Source organism: Caloenas nicobarica, chromosome 10 (genome assembly GCF_036013445.1).
Source record: "Caloenas nicobarica isolate bCalNic1 chromosome 10, bCalNic1.hap1, whole genome shotgun sequence".
Lineage (NCBI taxonomy): Eukaryota > Metazoa > Chordata > Aves > Columbiformes > Columbidae > Caloenas > Caloenas nicobarica.
The window spans coordinates 10,101,133-10,110,881 of NC_088254.1; positions in this window are offsets into that span (position 1 = coordinate 10,101,133).

The following is a 9,749-nucleotide window of genomic DNA, read 5'->3' on the forward strand; positions in this document are numbered from 1 at the left end:
CGTGCAGGAGAACTAAACTGTACAACTCCGGGATTTGCATAATGGGAGTTGCAACTCTGGGTGCTGCATAATGAAGACAAATGGCTTGTTAAATCTTGTTATCTGATTATGCAAAAATAGCTTTTTATGACTGCAATGGCTTTGCTTTACAGTTTGTAGAAAGCCGTGTACCATGCATCTGATTAATTGTGAAAAATAAGACTGAAAGAAAGTGGGAGGGAGGGAAAGTGCCATGTATTCTGGGTGTCTTCCAAGCAGGTGCCTTAACCTGGTACTGAAAATCTTGTTCTGTGTGGACAGACTTCAAGGCTGAAAGAATATCACATGACAGTGACATTCTCAAGTTGTAGTGAGCCTAATTAAGAATCTGTTCTATTACTGTGATTTTGAGAACACCTAATATAATCTCTAAGGCCAAATATTTGCCAGGATTGGTTGGATCATAAATCAAATTATGAAAAGGCCAAGCAGAAGGGCAGTCCTAAACTTCCGATCTCTTGGCTTCCCTGTGGGATCTAATTAGAAAGCAAATTTGTTGTTGATATCTTTGATAATAGGTGCCTGCATCCAGATGAATCCAGCTTTCATTTGTCTTGACTGGGAGGTGCATGGTTTGGGACTATTTCTACCAGAAGCCAGCTGTGGACTTTTAGGTGTGGTGTGTGGGTTTTTTTGTGTTTTTGTTTTGGTTTGGTTTGGTTTTTTTGGGGGTGTGTGGATGTGTGTGTGTGTATGTTTTTTCAGTTGGAAAATGCATGATAAAACTCTTAGCCTACATTTCCATTGTTCTTGACACCTAATGATCATTGTAATGAAAACTCTCACAAAGCACAAGATGGCTGATCTTGCTGTGTTTCTGACCCACTGTTTAAACAAGGAGAATCACAAGTCTTGGAAGACTTGCAGATGTCTTTTCTCTGGAGATTTTCCGACTGATTCCGTTCAAAACTCCTTCTGAAAATGCATGTTCTCCTATCACAGCACACTGGGTCTGTGGAAGATAAAGATAGTTTATTGTCACAACAGTGAGTGACAGATTGTCTGTACAGTAAATGACTGGAGCTGTTTTTTTAGTGCATAAAATAGAGTATTGTATCAGAAAGCAAAGGGAAACTGAGTCAGATGGTGTGAGCATGTCTTTCATCCATCCTCAGACTGTGAACATTGGGGCAAGTATACACCAGTGAATGGTAGTGATAGCAGGATGCGTTATCATGCAACACCATAAAAACCCAAATCCAAGCACTTCCTGTGAATGTTTTTCACATATATGTTAGAAGATTACTTTTTGCAGGGATTTTGTGTCTCAACACAAAGCAATATTTTCTGGATATTATTTTTGTCACTAAAACTGCAGCTAATCTCATCAATGATGTCCAACTCCATCATCTCTGCATTATTACCTTGTGTATAACCGCGCAGTATTTCTACTGCTGCAGGAGAAATGTGACCTAATTTTCCAGAAATAGGACCTAGTTGAGGATAGGAGGCTAAGGTAATGCCTACACATTCACTTTAAGGCGCTTGATTAAACCCAGAAGCATTGTGCAATATTTCAGGGCTGCTCTGTAGTGATATGGTAGCAACTGATCATGAAAAGACAAGATGGGACTGAACGGGCTCGCGATGTATACGAGTGGCTTGTCAAAAGGAAGACACATGCTTTCTGTCCTTATTCACACAGGATCTTCCTTTCCTGGATAGGAGCTCTGCAGCATTATTCACAGTGAAGGATTTGTAATGTGAAACTGGTCTCAGAATGTGTTTTAATCTTAGGGCTGAAAATCAGTGTGTTTCCTAATGGAACTTCAGCAGCACACAGTGAAGAGATAGGAGAGCTAGGAAAAAATGTCATGGAATTAATTCAGTAAAACAAAGATTGCTGCTTTCAAGCCTATATGAGATCCTTTCATCTTTATGTGGTTTAATTACTTGAACTCGGGTTTCTATTTTCTTTCCAACTATGTTGTTGTATGCAGAATGTAATGTTGGCTTCTGGTAGTAATTACACTAAACCATGTTTTTGTCTGAAGGACAGACACAGTTTGCAGGATGATCAACAGTACTGTGAACATGCTGGTTTTGGCTTAGTCTATTTAGTTGTCCCTGATGAATGTGTCTGCCTTCCAGGGTCATGGGGAGTGAAACTAAATATCAGTGGAAGATTCAATAAGGAAGCAACACCTCTTGAGTCTGTGGAAAGACAAAGTGTAAAAGTTCCATTTGCACAGTGTAGAGTAAGAAAGTACTTGTTCAGAATGTAATAAACAGGACATGTCTTTGACAGGTTTGCTGACAGCTGGCTCTTAAAGTTAGAAAGTCACCTTTGTCTTATCACAACAGTTTGATGTGGATATAATTGTTGCTTGGCACCTTATACATTTATTCATACCAGTGCAGAAGACTGCAAAAGAAGTGTAAAGATTTGGTAAAGTAAGATTGTCTGTACATTCTTCATACTTGCGTTAGAGTTCAGAACGGGGAAGAATCGGGCCTGGATAAGTGTGGGATGTCTAGAACAGTCAGCAATGTGTCTGTGATCCAGCAGACAGGAGAGAGCAGTTTGCAATGACAGGGATCATAATTTTGTTTTAGAGAGTCTGAATGAAAGAGCTAGTTTCTTATGAGCCCCAAAACTCAGTGCCAGATTCTGATCCACCTTTTTGGATCAATTTTTCTCTATAAATAACTGTCTTCCTCTCTAAGAGCTCCGCTATGCAGGGATTGCCTTTATGGAAGTGCTAAAAGCATTGAGGAGAAGTACTGCAAAGTCATCCTCCTTTGTGTGGTTTTAATTGAACACCAATCACTGCGCCCTCAGTCAGGAAACAGGAGAAAAAGGAAGGTGACAATCTTTATATTTTGTATCTTATCTGTATAATCTTTCCCTCTTCCACTAAATGAACAAATCATCTGTCTTTCTGATTTACAAAATTTGCCTTAATTCCATGAATGTTTAGTTTCTTTCCTTGGGAAATGTTTATCTTGGTAAATGTTTTTCTTGGAGCTTAAAGAGAAATGAAATACACACGAAAAAAGCTGCTTGAAAAAGATTGAGTCCTGTATTACTAGCAACAGGTAAGGTCCTGTATATTTAAAAAAAATCTGTCTGTGTGGTCTTTTCCCTAACCAGATGGAGATGGTAACAGGTGGTCAACCTTCACTAAGCAATTGCTGTGAACGTTTAGTTTTTGAGCACAGGAGCTTGTCAGTGCTCCTCAGAGGTTTGGCATGCGGTTGCAGAACAACCTCTCAATGGTGGACAAATGTTTGTAAGTTTCTCAGGTGGCGAGGTTTTTTTTTAAACTGAACTCGATTGTGACCTGTAATCTTCATACATAGGTGTTGTTTCCTTTTCATGTTTACTTGCTACAGATGTAAAAGTTCTGAAATTAGTGTCTTGGTTCTGAATGTTTCCGTTGCGTATGCACGTTTTTCAGTGAAATCTGTTCTGCAAAGTGTGAATTCGGAACATAACTGCATAATAGAACTTCATATATGCCTGCTCTATATTTGCAAATGCAAAATCTGTCAATTGGTATCAAAGTCAGCAGAAACTGTGTCAGCAGTTGTGAGATAACTATGAATGTGTTTCCTGGTGTAGTTAGGTCTTGGTTAGCACTGCTACACTCTGTAGCTTACAGCTGTTGACAGAAGGACGGCACACATAATTGCTTATGAGACTGACAGTCTGTATTGACTCATTTATAGTTTTTAAGTGTATGTAAAGTGCTTTTGTGCAGCTGAGCCAGAATCTAAAACCCTCGTGAAAACATGCGAATGCTGTGGTGATGCGATTAAAGGAAACTGATGCATGACCTAATAGCAGCTTAGCTACTTAGAAGAGATGATGAACCATTTCTTTTACTAAGCTAAAATCCAACAAAAGGAGAACTTCATGGCTAGAGGCTATAGTGGTTAATGTGTGGTTTAGGTATTTTCTAAACAGTCTGGAAGTGTGTCTATTGCTGAATGTTTTGAAAGGGTCAGGGAAATTAAAACATGATTTTCTATAGTAATGTTAAAGATAATATTTATTTACTGAAGAAAAAAAAATCACTCTACATTTAGACCATCTGTCATTTTATATCTAATCTGAGGAAGAGATTTTCTCCTACATCTGAAAGGTGCTCCTATTAATCATTGCAAATGTCAGTGTTTTTCCACCCTGACTAAATGCAACACAAGTGTTGAACATTATAGGATAATAGAGATTTTTTTTCCTTTGAATTAATATTATTAGAATCAGATGCCATACGTAGCAAATATTTATTTCTATACGGATATGTGATATATATTAAAAATTATAACAATAAGCAGAATTATTAAATGTCCATCAAGGCATTGGGGGTGGAGGGTGGTTTTTTGGCCTTTTTTCATGTGTTTCTTACAATTTGTTGTCACTTCTTTTTGGTTTCCTGAAATGTTTGCTTTGATTCTCTTTTTATCTGAGCTTGGTTTTCGAAACGTTTTTTTTCTGTGTGCATATGATGGTGGTCTTGATTTTTCCAAGTCTGATAGGCATTCAGGAATGAGTCCAGTTACATACTTCTGATGACTTTGGTTTTATATGTGCCAGTACTGTAGGCTCTGCTGTTACAAATGTTCACCAGTGTTATCTGCCAAATTGCATGAGCAACTGTGAGTGCACATGAGAGACTTTATCAAACCATGGAACCCAACACTTGTGACCTTCATCCCGATGAAATGAGATCTGTAAAATTTACAATTTGTGTGATAATTTTACATGATCTGGAAGGAACACTTTTCCATATTTTTCTGACTCTTGATAATAAGTTTGTGAAGAGGAGATATAATATGTACACACATTTTATTTTAGATTACTAACTTTCAAAGGAAGAATGTTCCTTTATGGAGATGGAGAGTTCCTTAAGGGATATTCTTGAGCATGTTTCGAAACAGCATCCCAAGTAATTATTCTGAACTATTGTTTAGAAAAAATTGTGGTGTAGTCAAGACTTAAAAGCTAACTATATACTAAATAATTTAAAGTCTTTGGATATATTTAATGAATGTATTCTGTATAGAGCTTTGCTGACAAACTTCAATTTCAACTTTCTTCCGTTCTTGGTCTTTTTTCTTTCTCAAGTACTTGGATTGACATTTACTTAAATTTTATTTCTTCTCCAAGCTTTTCATCTAAAAGAACTGTACAAGGGCACTATGTTATACATGCATCCTTCTTAAATTTGACTTGGTCCACTTTGTCTGTGTAAAGACATACAAGCTATATTTCAAATATTTCATGAGAAAAGCCAAACTAAAATAGCAGTTGTGTCAGTTTTTCAAGTGTAGAAGTTTACTTCTCTGACAGTTTAAGTTAAAGGTAAGTTCAAGCTCAAATACACCTCCTTTTAAAAATATGTGTTTTGTGCTGTGTAGCTCTTGCCGGCTGACAGAATAACCTTGACAGATTGTAGATGTTAGCTTTTGCTTCTTTTCATGCATATTTATTCTGCTATCCTAGGACCATCCAATGGGAATTAATTACTTCAGCAATGATTGAAGAAATCTTATTTTTAATCTAAGCTATTTTCTGTGAAGTTGAATTCACAACATAAAAGCAGCTCCTGGCTAATAACTTAAACATGAAATGTGTTTAATGAAAAAGAATTGCCTTGAATCCTCAGTGTCCAGCAGACATGCCTTTCTCTGTCTTCAACAATCATAGCAAATCTTTACCATATAATGTTTAATACCTCCTTGTCTTTTAATTACTGGGCAAATTCAAGATTAATAATAGAAATTGTCTTGAATGAACTAAAGGGCTTTTAGAGATGCAGGGGAGACTGGTTTCCAGTTCAGCACTCTCACATTAAGAAATATGAAATCAGCTTGGGAAGAGCTCAGGCTAATAAGATTTCCAGTCTGTATTTTTCCAGTTTGAACACAGACACAAATGTATCAGACAGTGATACGATTGTGTGTGCGGACTTACAGAAATGTTCATAGTGATATTTCCAAATGACCCTCGGTTCTCTACCTCTTCATGTTTCTGAATAATTTTTAGCAACACCATGGTTACAGTTCACAAATAGTACTGTCACATGCCAATGAAGAAAAAAAACCCTCATTTTCTTGAGTTCCTGGGTTAGTCAGAACAATGCTGCAGAATAACCAATTGTGAAGCATGTAACCTGCAGAGAGATGACTGAATTGGCGTTCAAAAGCTTGGCTCTGTTCCTTATTCTGGCATGGATTTATTGTGAGACGTTAGGCACCTGCCTTTGCTTCCGTTTCCCTTTCTTATTCTAGCGACTTCTCTATTTTGCAGTAAAAATATCTACTTCTGCTTACATTTTAACAGATAGTAGTTGGCATATATAAAGTGTATCTGTAGCAGGTATGCTATAAAACTTGTTCTGCTAAAGCACAAATGTAAGCAGATAACTTTCTTTCCTACTTTTTCCTAGAGGAAAGTATTTTACATAGTTGGCTGTAACTTAATCTTAAATTCAGCATGATCATGGATCAGAAAGCATGCTGAGTCTGACTTAAAACCTTGAGAACTTTGAGTTTTAAATTTAGCCTTGTAGCTTAATGAATTTAAGTGGTGCCTTAAATTTGAAGAATATTCAGCCTTTTAGAATATTTGAATTTTTGCTTTGGACTTGCCTTTTTGATATCTAGTGATAGTAAATACAGAAGTATTAGAATGAAGTAATATCTGTAAACAGTCTAAAACCTCACAGGTTTTTTTAATTATTCCATATTTTACTTGTGAACTATTTTGCTTCTGGGAACACCTCCCAGTTTCTATGGTGTCATGAGATTTTATTTTTGCACAGTACTGTTTCAGCTAGGGACCTGTAAAATAGCTGGGGGAATCGTTGTAGAAATATGCGACTCTATAACTTCCAGGTCAAGTGCACATCGAAAGCCTAAAAAATACTATGGCATGTGTATAGATTGACTTTTTTTTTAATAGAGGAATTTTAAAATGTATTAGTGAGGGTGTGAAATAATTAGGTACTTGTGTAATCCTGTTATTTGCAGTTTAGCAGAAAAATTGCTAATTGTCTTGCAGGAATTATTGAAGGCTGCGGTGCATGTAACATCTTTTAGTTCCTGGCAACAGCTCTTGCATTTTTAGCTGGGAAAGGGCATAAAGTTATTCAGTAGCCTCTTTCAAAAAAATAAGTTCTCTCTCTCCATGTTGCATATGAGAAATTAAAATAATTGCAGATATGTATTTTTTATACAGAATAAAAATTTAATATTTTAGAAAACTTAAAGTATGTCTGCTTTTAATGGTGCAAATTCACGCAGAAGTCCTGTTAATACCTTACAGAGGAATACTGACAAGAAATAGATGAATTGGTCATATATGAATTAAGTCAACAGAAAAATCAGTGAAAAGGAGAATCAATTTATATGGGTTTAAACAGCACTAACTTCCTGATTCCAACTGTCTTATTATCAATCCTTATGTCTTAATCCTTGTATTATGGTCAAATCTCAGGCAGGTTTGCCAGCTGATAACAAAGAATATTTTATTAATGATACTTGTCTGTGAGTATATGGCATCCTAGCTTTAGTTTTTAAGTGAAACCCACTGGCTTTCTCTTAGCAAAGATGATACTGGGTGTAAGTGGTAGTTGTTAAAGCTTCTGAACTGAGACAAAGAGGTTCAGATTTTACTTTTCTGATTCATCTGTCTGTTCAGTTGTGTGGTTTCCCCAGATTTTTTTCCATTAAGGGCTACCTATGAGCCCCTAGGTTGAGCTGCATGTTTATGTTCCACTTCGATAGACTATGTAAATAGTGTTCTCATGTGCTTCATGCTTTTCCTCTCATTGTAGTCAGGATCCCAGAAGTGATATTTATTACATTAGCCATTTGCCTGTATCACACATAAAGGGTAAATAGGAATTTGACTGAAGGTGTTTTCAGTTGCACAATATAGCTGTAGCTGACTGTGATCTCTTCAGATCTTTAAAAGATTTTTTTTTTTTGAAAGCAAATGTTAGATGTATAGGTAAAGAACCATTATGAAATATTCTCCAGTGATGACATTTGAATTGTGAATTAATGATTTGTTTGCCTCTGAATATTGATACCGTCGCTACAGTGAAAATGGATTTACTACTCTTCTTGATATCTCCCTCTAGAAATTTACTTGTGGGCTTCTTTTTTTCACTTACTACCTCCAATTACCAGAGGGCAGGTTTGCTTGATGAGTCAGTTGAAGCGTTCCTACTCGGTTCAGTAAAATAATTGAAGTATATCGAACAGTAAACACCCATAATTCTAGGCAGAGATAGTGATATATCCCATATTGTGCCTCGGGAGAAAAACAAGGTGCAATGGTTAGAGAGGAAATTTGGAAGCTACGGCTGCCAGAATTTCTCTTCTGATTCTGTCACCAGCCCTCTATAGTTTAAACAAATCATTTAATCCTGCTCCCTCATTTCTCTGTGTGTGAATAATTATGATGGGACATTGTTTCCCTCAGAAGATGATGACTGTGGATAGGTTAGCACAGGAAGAATGCTGAGAGCTACTCGCTCTTCGTGAAATGCTGACTTGTGACCTTTGGCTCACTGATGTGATCAGAAGTCTGTTCTTATAACAGCACCAAGAAATATGAATCAAAAAATGAGGCTGCATGTTAGAGCAACATCTGTAACAGAGACTATAAGCCAATCTACTACACATGGATCTGCACAGTATCTTGTTCTATGGACACATCTGCTTTTACACAAACATGCTTGCACATCGTGCTTGACACATCTCTTTCTTAGGAAAAAGTGTAAAATATCTTGACTTGAACCAGAAAAACACCTGTTTTCTTCAGTGGGATATGAATCAGGCTGTATTTATTGTCTGCCAGGTCTCCTCACGCACACTGTGTGCTCTCAGCTCTCACTGAGCAGAGTCCAACTCGTATTAAGGATTTTGTGGTGTCCTCCTGTAATTTAGCTTTTTTTAAAAAAAGTTATCGTATTGTCTGACTATAATTTTGCACAGTAAAAGATGCTGTACTGTTTTTACCACTGAGTTCAATAGCCAGTTTTAATTTCTATTCAAATAGTGCTTTGACAACAAACCTTTCATGAGCACGGAGTGTAGGCAGAAAGAATGGGAAAAGCCTCTTGTAGCACTTCCCAATCACATATTAACCAAAGAAATGTTGAAAGTATATTTGGTACTTGATATAAATCCAATAAACTTTGTTCTTATCATGGAATCTCAAAATGTGCCTATAACTTTATTCCTCCTGCTAGACCTCCTTCACAATACAGGCTGAGGAGTTTTTTGTTTCTTTCCTATGGTTTGTCACAGTCACCTTGGTATATAGATATCTGCTAATTATCCTCTTTCAGTCAGTTGTCTAAATAATTTACTGTGTCAAAGTCTCAAAGGACTCACTGGCTGACAGGTCTGATTTAGAATTGCATAGTCTTTGTTGTGCAGAAAGACCCTTTTCTTTCAGTTGTGCCCTTCTCTGTTTTATTGCAACATACCTTGTTTTGGTTTTTGGGTATCTTCTTTTCAGTGGCATTTTATTTGATACTGTCATCCAGATGCAAACTGCTATTGTAAATAATATCTTCTTCCAAGATTTCATCATCTGTATGGCAGGTTGTGTTTTCTAATGTGCTCACTATGCTCTCTGCATAAAGGCAGACATCATTCTCTTAAGTATTCTAGTTAATTGCATTTGCTGATAGAAACAATGTATGAGGTGCTGAATTTTAAACCTTTTATGTGTTTCAATAAGCTGA